Source organism: Lolium rigidum, chromosome 7, assembly GCF_022539505.1.
Source record: "Lolium rigidum isolate FL_2022 chromosome 7, APGP_CSIRO_Lrig_0.1, whole genome shotgun sequence".
NCBI classification, from domain to species: Eukaryota; Viridiplantae; Streptophyta; class Magnoliopsida; order Poales; family Poaceae; genus Lolium; species Lolium rigidum.
In genome coordinates this window covers 217,455,219-217,464,628 of record NC_061514.1, presented here as the reverse complement: position 1 = coordinate 217,464,628, position 9,410 = coordinate 217,455,219, and the positions used below count along the sequence as shown (strand labels likewise).

At 48.8% G+C, this 9,410-nt stretch overlaps 1 long non-coding RNA gene across 1 annotated transcript; it reads right to left on the bottom strand.

The window, feature by feature from the left end:
• Positions 1 to 1,765: 1,765 nt before the first annotated feature.
• LOC124673851 lies at positions 1,766 to 2,683 on the bottom strand. The gene is made up of 3 exons (XR_006992848.1): positions 2,499 to 2,683; positions 2,307 to 2,402; positions 1,766 to 1,813 (listed from the first exon to the last, which is right to left on the bottom strand). It is a non-coding gene; the product is annotated as an uncharacterized LOC124673851 (long non-coding RNA).
• Between the last annotated feature and the right edge of the window lie 6,727 nt (positions 2,684 to 9,410).

The following is a 9,410-nucleotide window of genomic DNA, read 5'->3' as shown; positions in this document are numbered from 1 at the left end:
TCCTCCTGCTGTTCCGGAAGTCCCTGCTGTTGCAGCCTGGTTTGAGAGCGCCCAGTGTGACGCCCCGGAACCGGTACCTTGAGGATTCCAGCGATCCCGCCGAAATCTGCACGATATCGATCCAGAGACGCCCTCCGACACGACGTGCGCGACGAATCACACACGTGATGCCAGAGGAATTAACACGAGTAGTAACATTACAACAGATTTACAATAGAGCCCACAAGATACATGTATTACAACAACGACTCCAACGAGTCAAAATACAAATATACAATACAAAGATCCAAATCATACAGAAGATCAAATACGTCCGAGTACGGACAAGATACAAATTGGACTAAGAGTCCTGAAGATAACCAGATGGCGTCCATAACCCCGCCCGAGGCCAAGCCGGAAGGGTAACCTTGCTAACGTCGTCTTCATCAAACATATCTTCATACCTGCCGGTTATATCCCGTAGAAGCGACAATAAGTACGGGTTCGTACTTAACAAGACTTCAAGACGTATAAGCATTCGTCAACCGTCGTCCTTTGTACTTGAGGCACGCAGGGGACTTAGAGGACGCAAGAGGAACGTCATAGGCAATATGGTGGGGTTAAGCGGCAGCGCGCAAGCACTAAAAACCTATAGAGACACTCTACAACATTCGTCTAATCAGAGAAGGTGAGAGAGCGCACAACTAACAGTTCCATACTCTGCAAACATAACCCTGCCGATGCGTTCCCCCTTCGCAAAGAGGTACTCACCAAGGCACTCACACGATTGTCAAATTTTAACCATTTATTATTGAAGTTGTGCTAACTTACTACGCAAGTTATTATTAATGAACAACGAGTGTAAGTTGTCTATGGTCGAGTCATACAGCTCCAAGTCGTCCATAACCGCGGACACGGCTTATCGATAAGATTGTAACCCTGCAGGGGTGCCCAAATGTGCCCACACGCACGCTCAACCCACTTACGACAGGTGGATATCACGACTCGCACTCTCCTTCACTACAACAATGTCCAGGAAGCCACCTAACTAAGTTAAACCCGTATCAGAGTCCGGCCGTGCTCCGAAGCGGACTCAGCTATTGCGACTGCGTGCTAGGTGGACAGTGCCCAGCGGGATGACCACTTCGCAGTGGCACCGCAACCTACGAACGTGCAAGAGACAACGGGGTACAAGGCCCCAAAAATAACATCATATCATCTGACCACAAAGAGACAAGCTTGCACGCCCGGGAGAAACAAAACATTCAAACTAATTGTAGCCACTGGACAAAGTTGTATATTCCGGCAGTGGTCGAGGGGAGACCCGGTAAGCATACCCACGTGTGGTTAGAGCGCTCAGTCTCGGAACAGATAACAGGAACTCGGGGTCCTAAGATATTTAGGAAACACAAGTCAGCCGTCACAAAACGATCAGCTGACCCACCGATGCCTCCGCTAAAAAAAATATCAACAACTAAAGTAACCATGATTCTTCCCAGCATATAACCCGATAAGATAACAATAACGGTAACGATATATAACAACACTAGCATGCACTACGACTCGCAAGGCAGACCCGATAACCAAACAATAGCTGTAGGAGGTGGTGGTGGTAATATGGGCTGCTTGAGGTAACAAGTGGAAAGGGACACGTGACAAGAACGCAACTTAAGGATAGCAAGAGGGAGAAGGCAAAATAAAATAGGTGAGCGACTTCTGCAGGGGCAGTAGTATAAGGGAAATGCTTGCCTGTTAAAGCTTGCCGAGGGACATCCGGAGAACTTGTCGTATCTCACCACATCACTTCGCGATCCTATCCGGGAAGAAGCAAATGCTGGAACAAACAATGTATGCAAGTCTTACTACTACGGATAAAGAACCGGCATGAGCAAAATGCAGGCATGCATGACATGGCAAATATGATGCGATGCTACTTATCCAATTAATCGGAGTCAGAACCCCGGACAAACAATTAAGGTTGAAGTTGCATTTCTATCGGCCAAGTAAAGTGTTGATTAGCATGGCATAACATGGCAGGGGTGAGCTACTTCAAAATTAAACGAAGCGGGAAAACCATAGTCGGTATCCAAAATACTCCGCATATATGTTAGGTGAACATACAAAACTATCACGACGCATCATGATGCGAGATGCTAACAGATGTATTGATGGCATATTCATGTTCAGCACATTTTTGTGAGCAATTTTCATATAAAATACTTTGCATTCCGACAAACGGTTTGAGAGATATGAATTTTGCAAGATATATATATATTTTCTGCAAAAACAAAAGGGAAGGGTTTGGCAGAGTTCGAACTGGACCAGACCTGCGCGGTTCTGGGCCGAAACCTCGCCTGCGCTGACGGCCTGGTTTGCTGGGCTGTGCTGGACGGATCTGGCCGAGGCCCATCACGCTCCCAGATCTGATTCAACAAACATGAAATCCAAAAAGGATGGCTTAATCGCCTGTAATTGGATTTGAACACAAGATCTGATGGGTAAGCAGGCAAGGTGTTTACCACTGGGCTGTTGGTCTGATCGTGTCAAGGAAAGGGCCCGTATCGACTTGAACCACGGGAGGCGAAGCTCAGAACTGGAAGCCATGGCTGAACTCACAGAACAAACACGGATCTGCAGATTCCGGGCGAACCAAGAAGGGCGAGATGGCGTCAGGGGTGCGGCTCGACACGGGGAAGGTGATGGAGGCGGTACGGAGTCCAGGGGCTCGCCGGAGTATCGCCGACGGCGGCACCTGCGGGGAAAAACGTCGGTCAACGCCAGCAGAGTGAACCCGGAAGGAAGGGGAAAAAGGAGGGGTCCAGGATATGCGCCATGTTACCAGGAGTGCGGAGGTGGGCTTGGTTTGGCCGGAGGAGGACGAGGGCGGCCGGAATTTGAGAAATACGCCGGCAGCGTGAGCACGGAATCGGCGATTTTCCCGTTGATTGGGAGAGCCCCGGCTCGATTCCTTGGGTGTGGAGGAAGAGGAGAGCAAGGCGGTTCTGGTGGTGGTCTCGGATTGACGGGGGGAGGTCTGTAGCGCCGGGGCCATGGCGACGAGGTGGCGGTGGTGTTTCTTCGTTTGCTTACAGAGAAACGAAAAAGGAAGGTGGTGGTGAAAGGAGAGAGTGGCGGCGGCCAGAGGGAAGAGGGCTAGGGTTTTCCTGCCTCGGATGGAGATTAAAAGGGGAGGGGGTGGTTGGCGCTATGGTGGTGGAGGATGACGTCCGCCAGGGAAAAAGGAGGAGCACGCTCCTCTCGTGCTCATGTCGCTATCGAGGAAGAAAGGGGAAAAGAGAGAGGCTCCTCTCGTGCTCATGTCGCTATCGAGGAAGAAAGGGGAAAAGAGAGAGGCCGATACGAAGGGGTATGGGCCGGTGGACTGGGCCAACTCAGGCTGGTGCAGCAGAAGAAGAGAAAGGGGACGGGCCAGAGATGAAAAAGGGAGGCCCAGGGGGAGAGAGGGGTTTTTATTTTTAAAATCCTTTTCCCTTTTCTCTTCCAAACTATTTTGCAAAAGATTTAAAAACAGTTCAAATAAATTTAGAGTTTGAATGAAGAGGTGGAGATAAACGAAACAAAAATAGTTTTATTGTATGATAGTTTTGGGTTAGGGTTTATTAAAAGAGAGGACAAGGGGGTTTAATAAATCTATATCTATACCTAATAATAAAGGAGCTAAGGTTTCTGCCAAAAAATTTCGTCAACGTTTTTTTGTGGACCGTTCTGCCCTCCCACCAAATAACATATAATGCACCGTGCCACCGTACCGGTTCAATCGTTTTCTTCTCAACCAACAACCGCTCGCTTCGTCGGGTGTCCGTCGCGAACTATCCCCGATCTAGCTCAGGCCATAGCAATCTTGATGCGTATGGGCCATACCCCTAAAAAGTCTGTAAATCCCATCCGACATGCCTAATACTTTGTGCTCGATAGTCCCACCTCGCTATGTTATAACGAATTTTGCTGATTTATATACGTCAATACTCCCGGAATTAACAAGCCGCTCAATAAGATATGATCGGGGACAAATTAACTTCCGTCGGTAAATGAGAGAGAATTGTCCGGGTAGCGGCGTGGCCGATCAAAGGAGGGACGGACGGGCAATTGATGGAAGGGGAAAGCGGAGACGCGAGGTGTCGGTCGACGGCACAGCCTGCTGCTGCCGAGCAAGCGGGGAGTTCGGGAGATCCGCTGGACGCGGGACAAGCGGAGAGGGCAACTCGACGGCGTGAGTTTGTGAGGGACGGCCGCGAGCTCTAGAGCGGGCGTCACCGCCGTCTCTCTTGTCCGCAGGGCGTCGCTCGCTGCGGCCACCGGCTGGTCAACGCCCGCACCGGCCTTCCGCCCATCCACGACATGCCTAGCCTAGACCTTGGAGCCGATTTTTGTGAGTTTGTGGCCGATTCTCTTCAATTGGTGCGGTCCGGAGGGATGGGACAACCGGAGAGGACGAGTGAGGAAAGAAAGAGACACGAGGTCGTGGACGACAACGTGGTCCGGTCTGGGGCAACGAAGAAATAACGATGTTGAATACTAATTAAAATTAAATTATACTACCACCCTTCTAGAAAAGGATTTTACTAATTAAAATAAAATAAATTTAAAGGATTTTGCATATATATAAACGTAAATGTATGTATGTACTAAACAATAGTGTCTCGCATGTATCCCAAATTAAACAAACTTGCATCATCCTTCTAAAAAAGGAGAAAAAATATTTATAAAAAACCCAAAAATATAGGTATATTAAAAAAATAGGACTAGCAATGGGGTTAGGAAGTCAGTCCACTCTAAAAAAAAAATCTGATTAAGTCAATCCTCACGAACATTGGCAATTGTAGAAAAGAAACAAATAGTATTTCAACTTTGTTATCCTGAGCGACGAGCAAGATACAAGGAGCGGCGAACAACCTCGACCTTGTGATGGAAGACGTACAACCTCCGCGGTGGCCTCCTTGGCCACGTTGTCCGCTCCTATCCGGGTCCGCTTGGGCTTCCGCGCTCACGCGGCGCGGCAATCTCGGTGTGTTATTGGACCCGGCTTCAGGACGACCTCGTGTGACTCGGACGTGCCATCGAGTTGATTTTCGAACCATCGCCACAACATCCATCGATAACAACACCGATCTAAGCTATGATGAATAGAAAGCTCTCGTAGCCACCTCCAAACATGATACAATGGCCGATACGGCAAGTAGCCAAGTGGGCACGGTGGTGCTGGCCCTAGGAATCAACGGCGATGGCCCATGGAGGTAGGAAAAAGCGCTTCGGTGAAGATCCGTCCGTTGCCTGGACGTGGCCATCATCAAAATGGTTCGTCTACTTCTCCATTGAATCATGTTAACACGGCCATGAATCACACGTCATCGTGAGTTCGTACTCGATCGAGACTAGACCTCCGCCTGGTGGTTCCCTCTTATGGCCTAGCACTCCGGGACGTTGACGATCGACCACCTGGTGTGTATGAATTCTTTGTTCTTCTTCTGCATCATCTTATGAACTCCATTATTTATGAAGAAAGGTAAAAAATTATTTTATCCAGCCATGTTGCTAGAGCAATTTTCCATTTCCTATTTTGAAGTTAATATATTTAGTTCTTCCGCCGCAACGCGCGGGCATTGTCCTAGTAAACCTTATGAGAGGAAGAAAACAAAATAGTTAGAGTTTACAAAATAATTTTATTTTGTAAAAACATGGATGGTATGATGCATATGCCATGATGATGAACGAAACAAAAAGAACAAGCAGATCTATTAGGGGTACTACCCGGGGCCGTTACAATCGACACCACTAACAAGGGATCGCGCCCCGAGATCCAACCTCAAGGTACGGGGGAGAGAGGTGATCTATCGGGTCTTCAGGCGACGTGTCGATCTCCTCAACACCACTAACAAGAATTCTTGCTCCATGCTGATTGGTCGACACCACTAACAAGAGTAGTTGCTCCGCTGTTGATTATGAAGTGCTTCTGGTGGAACCTCCGAATATCGGACCTATTAGGATAAAGGAAAAGATCGTCGAACCCGCGTAGAGACCTAAAACTCAGAGAAGCAGATAAGAGAATATTCAAAACTCGCAAAGGTGAGAAGAGAAAGAATAGAGGCAAGGAGAAAATTCAGAGCTAATCAGATCTATCCAACGAATTTTAGAAAATAGTTTTGACACACTAAACTTAACGACCGTTGGCAAGGTTATCCTACAGGCTGGACTAGAGGGGTACCGTCAACCTGAGGCTCTGATACCAACTTGTGACGCCCCGGAACCGGTACCTTGAGGATTCCAGCGATCCCGCCGAAATCCGCACGATATCGATCCGGAGACGCCCTCCGGCACGACGTGCGCGACGAATCACACACGTGATGCCAGAGGAATTAACACGAGTAGTAACATTACAACAGATTTACAATAGAGCCCACAAGATACATGTATTACAACAACGACTCCAACGAGTCAAAATACAAATATACAATACAAAGATCCAAATCATACAGAAGATCAAATACGTCCGAGTACGGACAAGATACAAATTGGACTAAGAGTCCTGAAGATAACCAGTGGCGTCCATAACCCTGCCCAGGCCAAGCCGGAAGGGTAACCTTGCTAACGTCGTCTTCATCAAACATATCTTCATACCTGCCCGGTTATATCCCGTAGAAGCGACAATAAGTACGGGTTCGTACTTAACAAGACTTCAAGACGTATAAGCATTCGTCAACCGATCGTCCTTTGTACTTGAGGCACGCATGGGACTTAGAGGACGCAAGAGGAACGTCATAGGCAATATGGTGGGGTTAAGCGGCAGCGCGCAAGCACTAAAAACCTATAGAGACACTCTACAACATTCGTCTAATCAGAGAAGGTGAGAGAGCGCACAACTAACAGTTCTATACTCTGCAAACATAACCCTGCCGATGCGTTCCCCCTTCGCAAAGAGGTACTCACCAAGGCACTCACACAGTTGTCAAATTTTAACCATTTATTATTGAAGTTGTGCTAACTTACTACGCAAGTTATTATTAATGAACAACAGGTGTAAGTTGTCTATGGTCGAGTCATACAGCTCCAAGTCGTCCATAACCGCGGACACGGCTTATCGATAAGATTGTAACCCTGCAGGGGTGCCCAAATATGCCCACACGCACGCTCAACCCACTTACGACAGGTGGATATCACGACTCGCACTCTCCTTCACTACAACAATGTCCAGGAAGCCACCTAACTAAGTTAAACCCGTATCAGAGTCCGCACGTGCTCCGAGCGGACTCGGCTATTGCGACTGCGTGCTAGGTGGACGGTGCCCGGCGGGATGACCACTTCGCGGTGGCACCGCAACCTACGAACGTGCAAGAGACAACGGGGTACAAGGCCCCAAAAATAACATCATATCATCCGACCACAAAGAGACAAGCTTGCACGCCCGGGAGAAACAAAACATTCAAACTAATTGTAGCCACTTGGACAAAGTTGTATATTCGAGCGGTGGTCGAGGGAGACCCGGTAAGCATACCCACGTGTGGTTAGAGCGCTCGATCTCGGAACAGATAACAGGAACTCGGGGTCCTAAGATATTTAGGAAACACAAGTGAGCCGTCACAAAACGATCAGCTGACCCACCGATGCCTCCGCTAAAAAAAATATCAACAACTAAAGTAACCATGATTCTTCCCAGCATATAACCCGATAAGATAACAATAACGGTAACGATATATAACAACACTAGCATGCACTACGACTCGCAAGGCAGACCCGATAACCAAACAATAGGCAGTAGGAGGTGGTGGTGGTAATATGGGCCGCTTGAGGTAACAAGTGGAAAGGGACACGTGACAAGAACGCAACTTAAGGATAGCAAGAGGGAGAAGGCAAAATAAAATAGGTGAGCGACTTCTGCAGGGGCAGGAGTATAAGGGAAATGCTTGCCTGTTAAAGCTTGCCGAGGGACATCCGGAGAACTTGTCGTATCTCACCACATCACTTCGCGATCCTATCCGGGAAGAAGCAAATGTTGGAACAAACAATGTATGCAAGTCTTACTACTACGGATAAATAACCGGCATGAGCAAGATGCAGGCATGCATGACATGGCAAATATGATGCGATGCTACTTATCCAATTAATCGGAGTCAGAACCCCGGACAAACAATTAAGGTTGAAGTTGCATTTCTATCGGCCAAGTAAAGTGTTGATTAGCATGGCATATCATGGCAGGGGTGCGCTACTTCAAAGTTAAACGGAGTAGGGAAAACCGTAGTCGGTATCCAAAATACTCCGCATATATGTTAGGCGAACATACAAAACTATCACGACGCATCATGATGCGAGATGCTAACAGATGTATTGATGGCATATTCATGTTCAGCACATTTTTCTGAGAAATTTTCATATAAAATACTTTGCATTCCGACAAACGGTTTGAGAGATATGAATTTTGCAAGATATATATATATTTTCTGCAAAAACAAAAGGGAAGGGTTTGGCAGAGTTCGAACTGGACCAGACCTGCGCGGTTCTGGGCCGAAACCTCGCCTGCGCTGACGGCCTGGTTTGCTGGGCTGTGCTGGACGGATCTGGCCGAGGCCCATCACGCTCCCAGATCTGATTCAACAAACATGAAATCCAAAAAGGATGGCTTAATCGCCTGTAATTGGATTTGAACACAAGATCTGATGGGTAAGCAGGCAAGGTGTTTACCACTGGGCTGTTGGTCTGATCGTGTCAAGGAAAGGGCCCGTATCGACTTGAACCACGGGAGGCGAAGCTCAGAACTGGAAGCCATGGCTGAACTCACAGAACAAACACGGATCTGCAGATTCCGGGCGAACCAAGAAGGGCGAGATGGCGTCAGGGGTGCGGCTCGACACGGGGAAGGTGATGGAGGCGGTACGGAGTCCAGGGGCTCGCCGGAGTATCGCCGACGGCGGCACCTGCGGGGAAAAACGTCGGTCAACGCCAGCAGAGTGAACCCGGAAGGAAGGGGAAAAAGGAGGGGTCCAGGATATGCGCCATGTTACCAGGAGTGCGGAGGTGGGCTTGGTTTGGCCGGAGGAGGACGAGGGCGGCCGGAATTTGAGAAATACGCCGGCAGCATGAGCACGGAATCGGCGATTTTCCCGTTGATTGGGAGAGCCCCGGCTCGATTCCTTGGGTGTGGAGGAAGAGGAGAGCAAGGCGGTTCTGGTGGTGGTCTCGGATTGACGGGGGGAGGTCTGTAGCGCCAGGGCCATGGCGACGAGGTGGCGGTGGTGTTTCTTCGTTTGCTTACAGAGAAACGAAAAAGGAAGGTGGTGGTGAAAGGAGAGAGTGGCGGCGGCCAGAGGGAAGAGGGCTAGGGTTTTCCTGCCTCGGATGGAGATTAAAAGGGGAGGGGAGTGGTTGGCGCTATGGTGGTGGAGGATGACGTCCGCCAGGGAAAAAGGAGGAGCACGCTC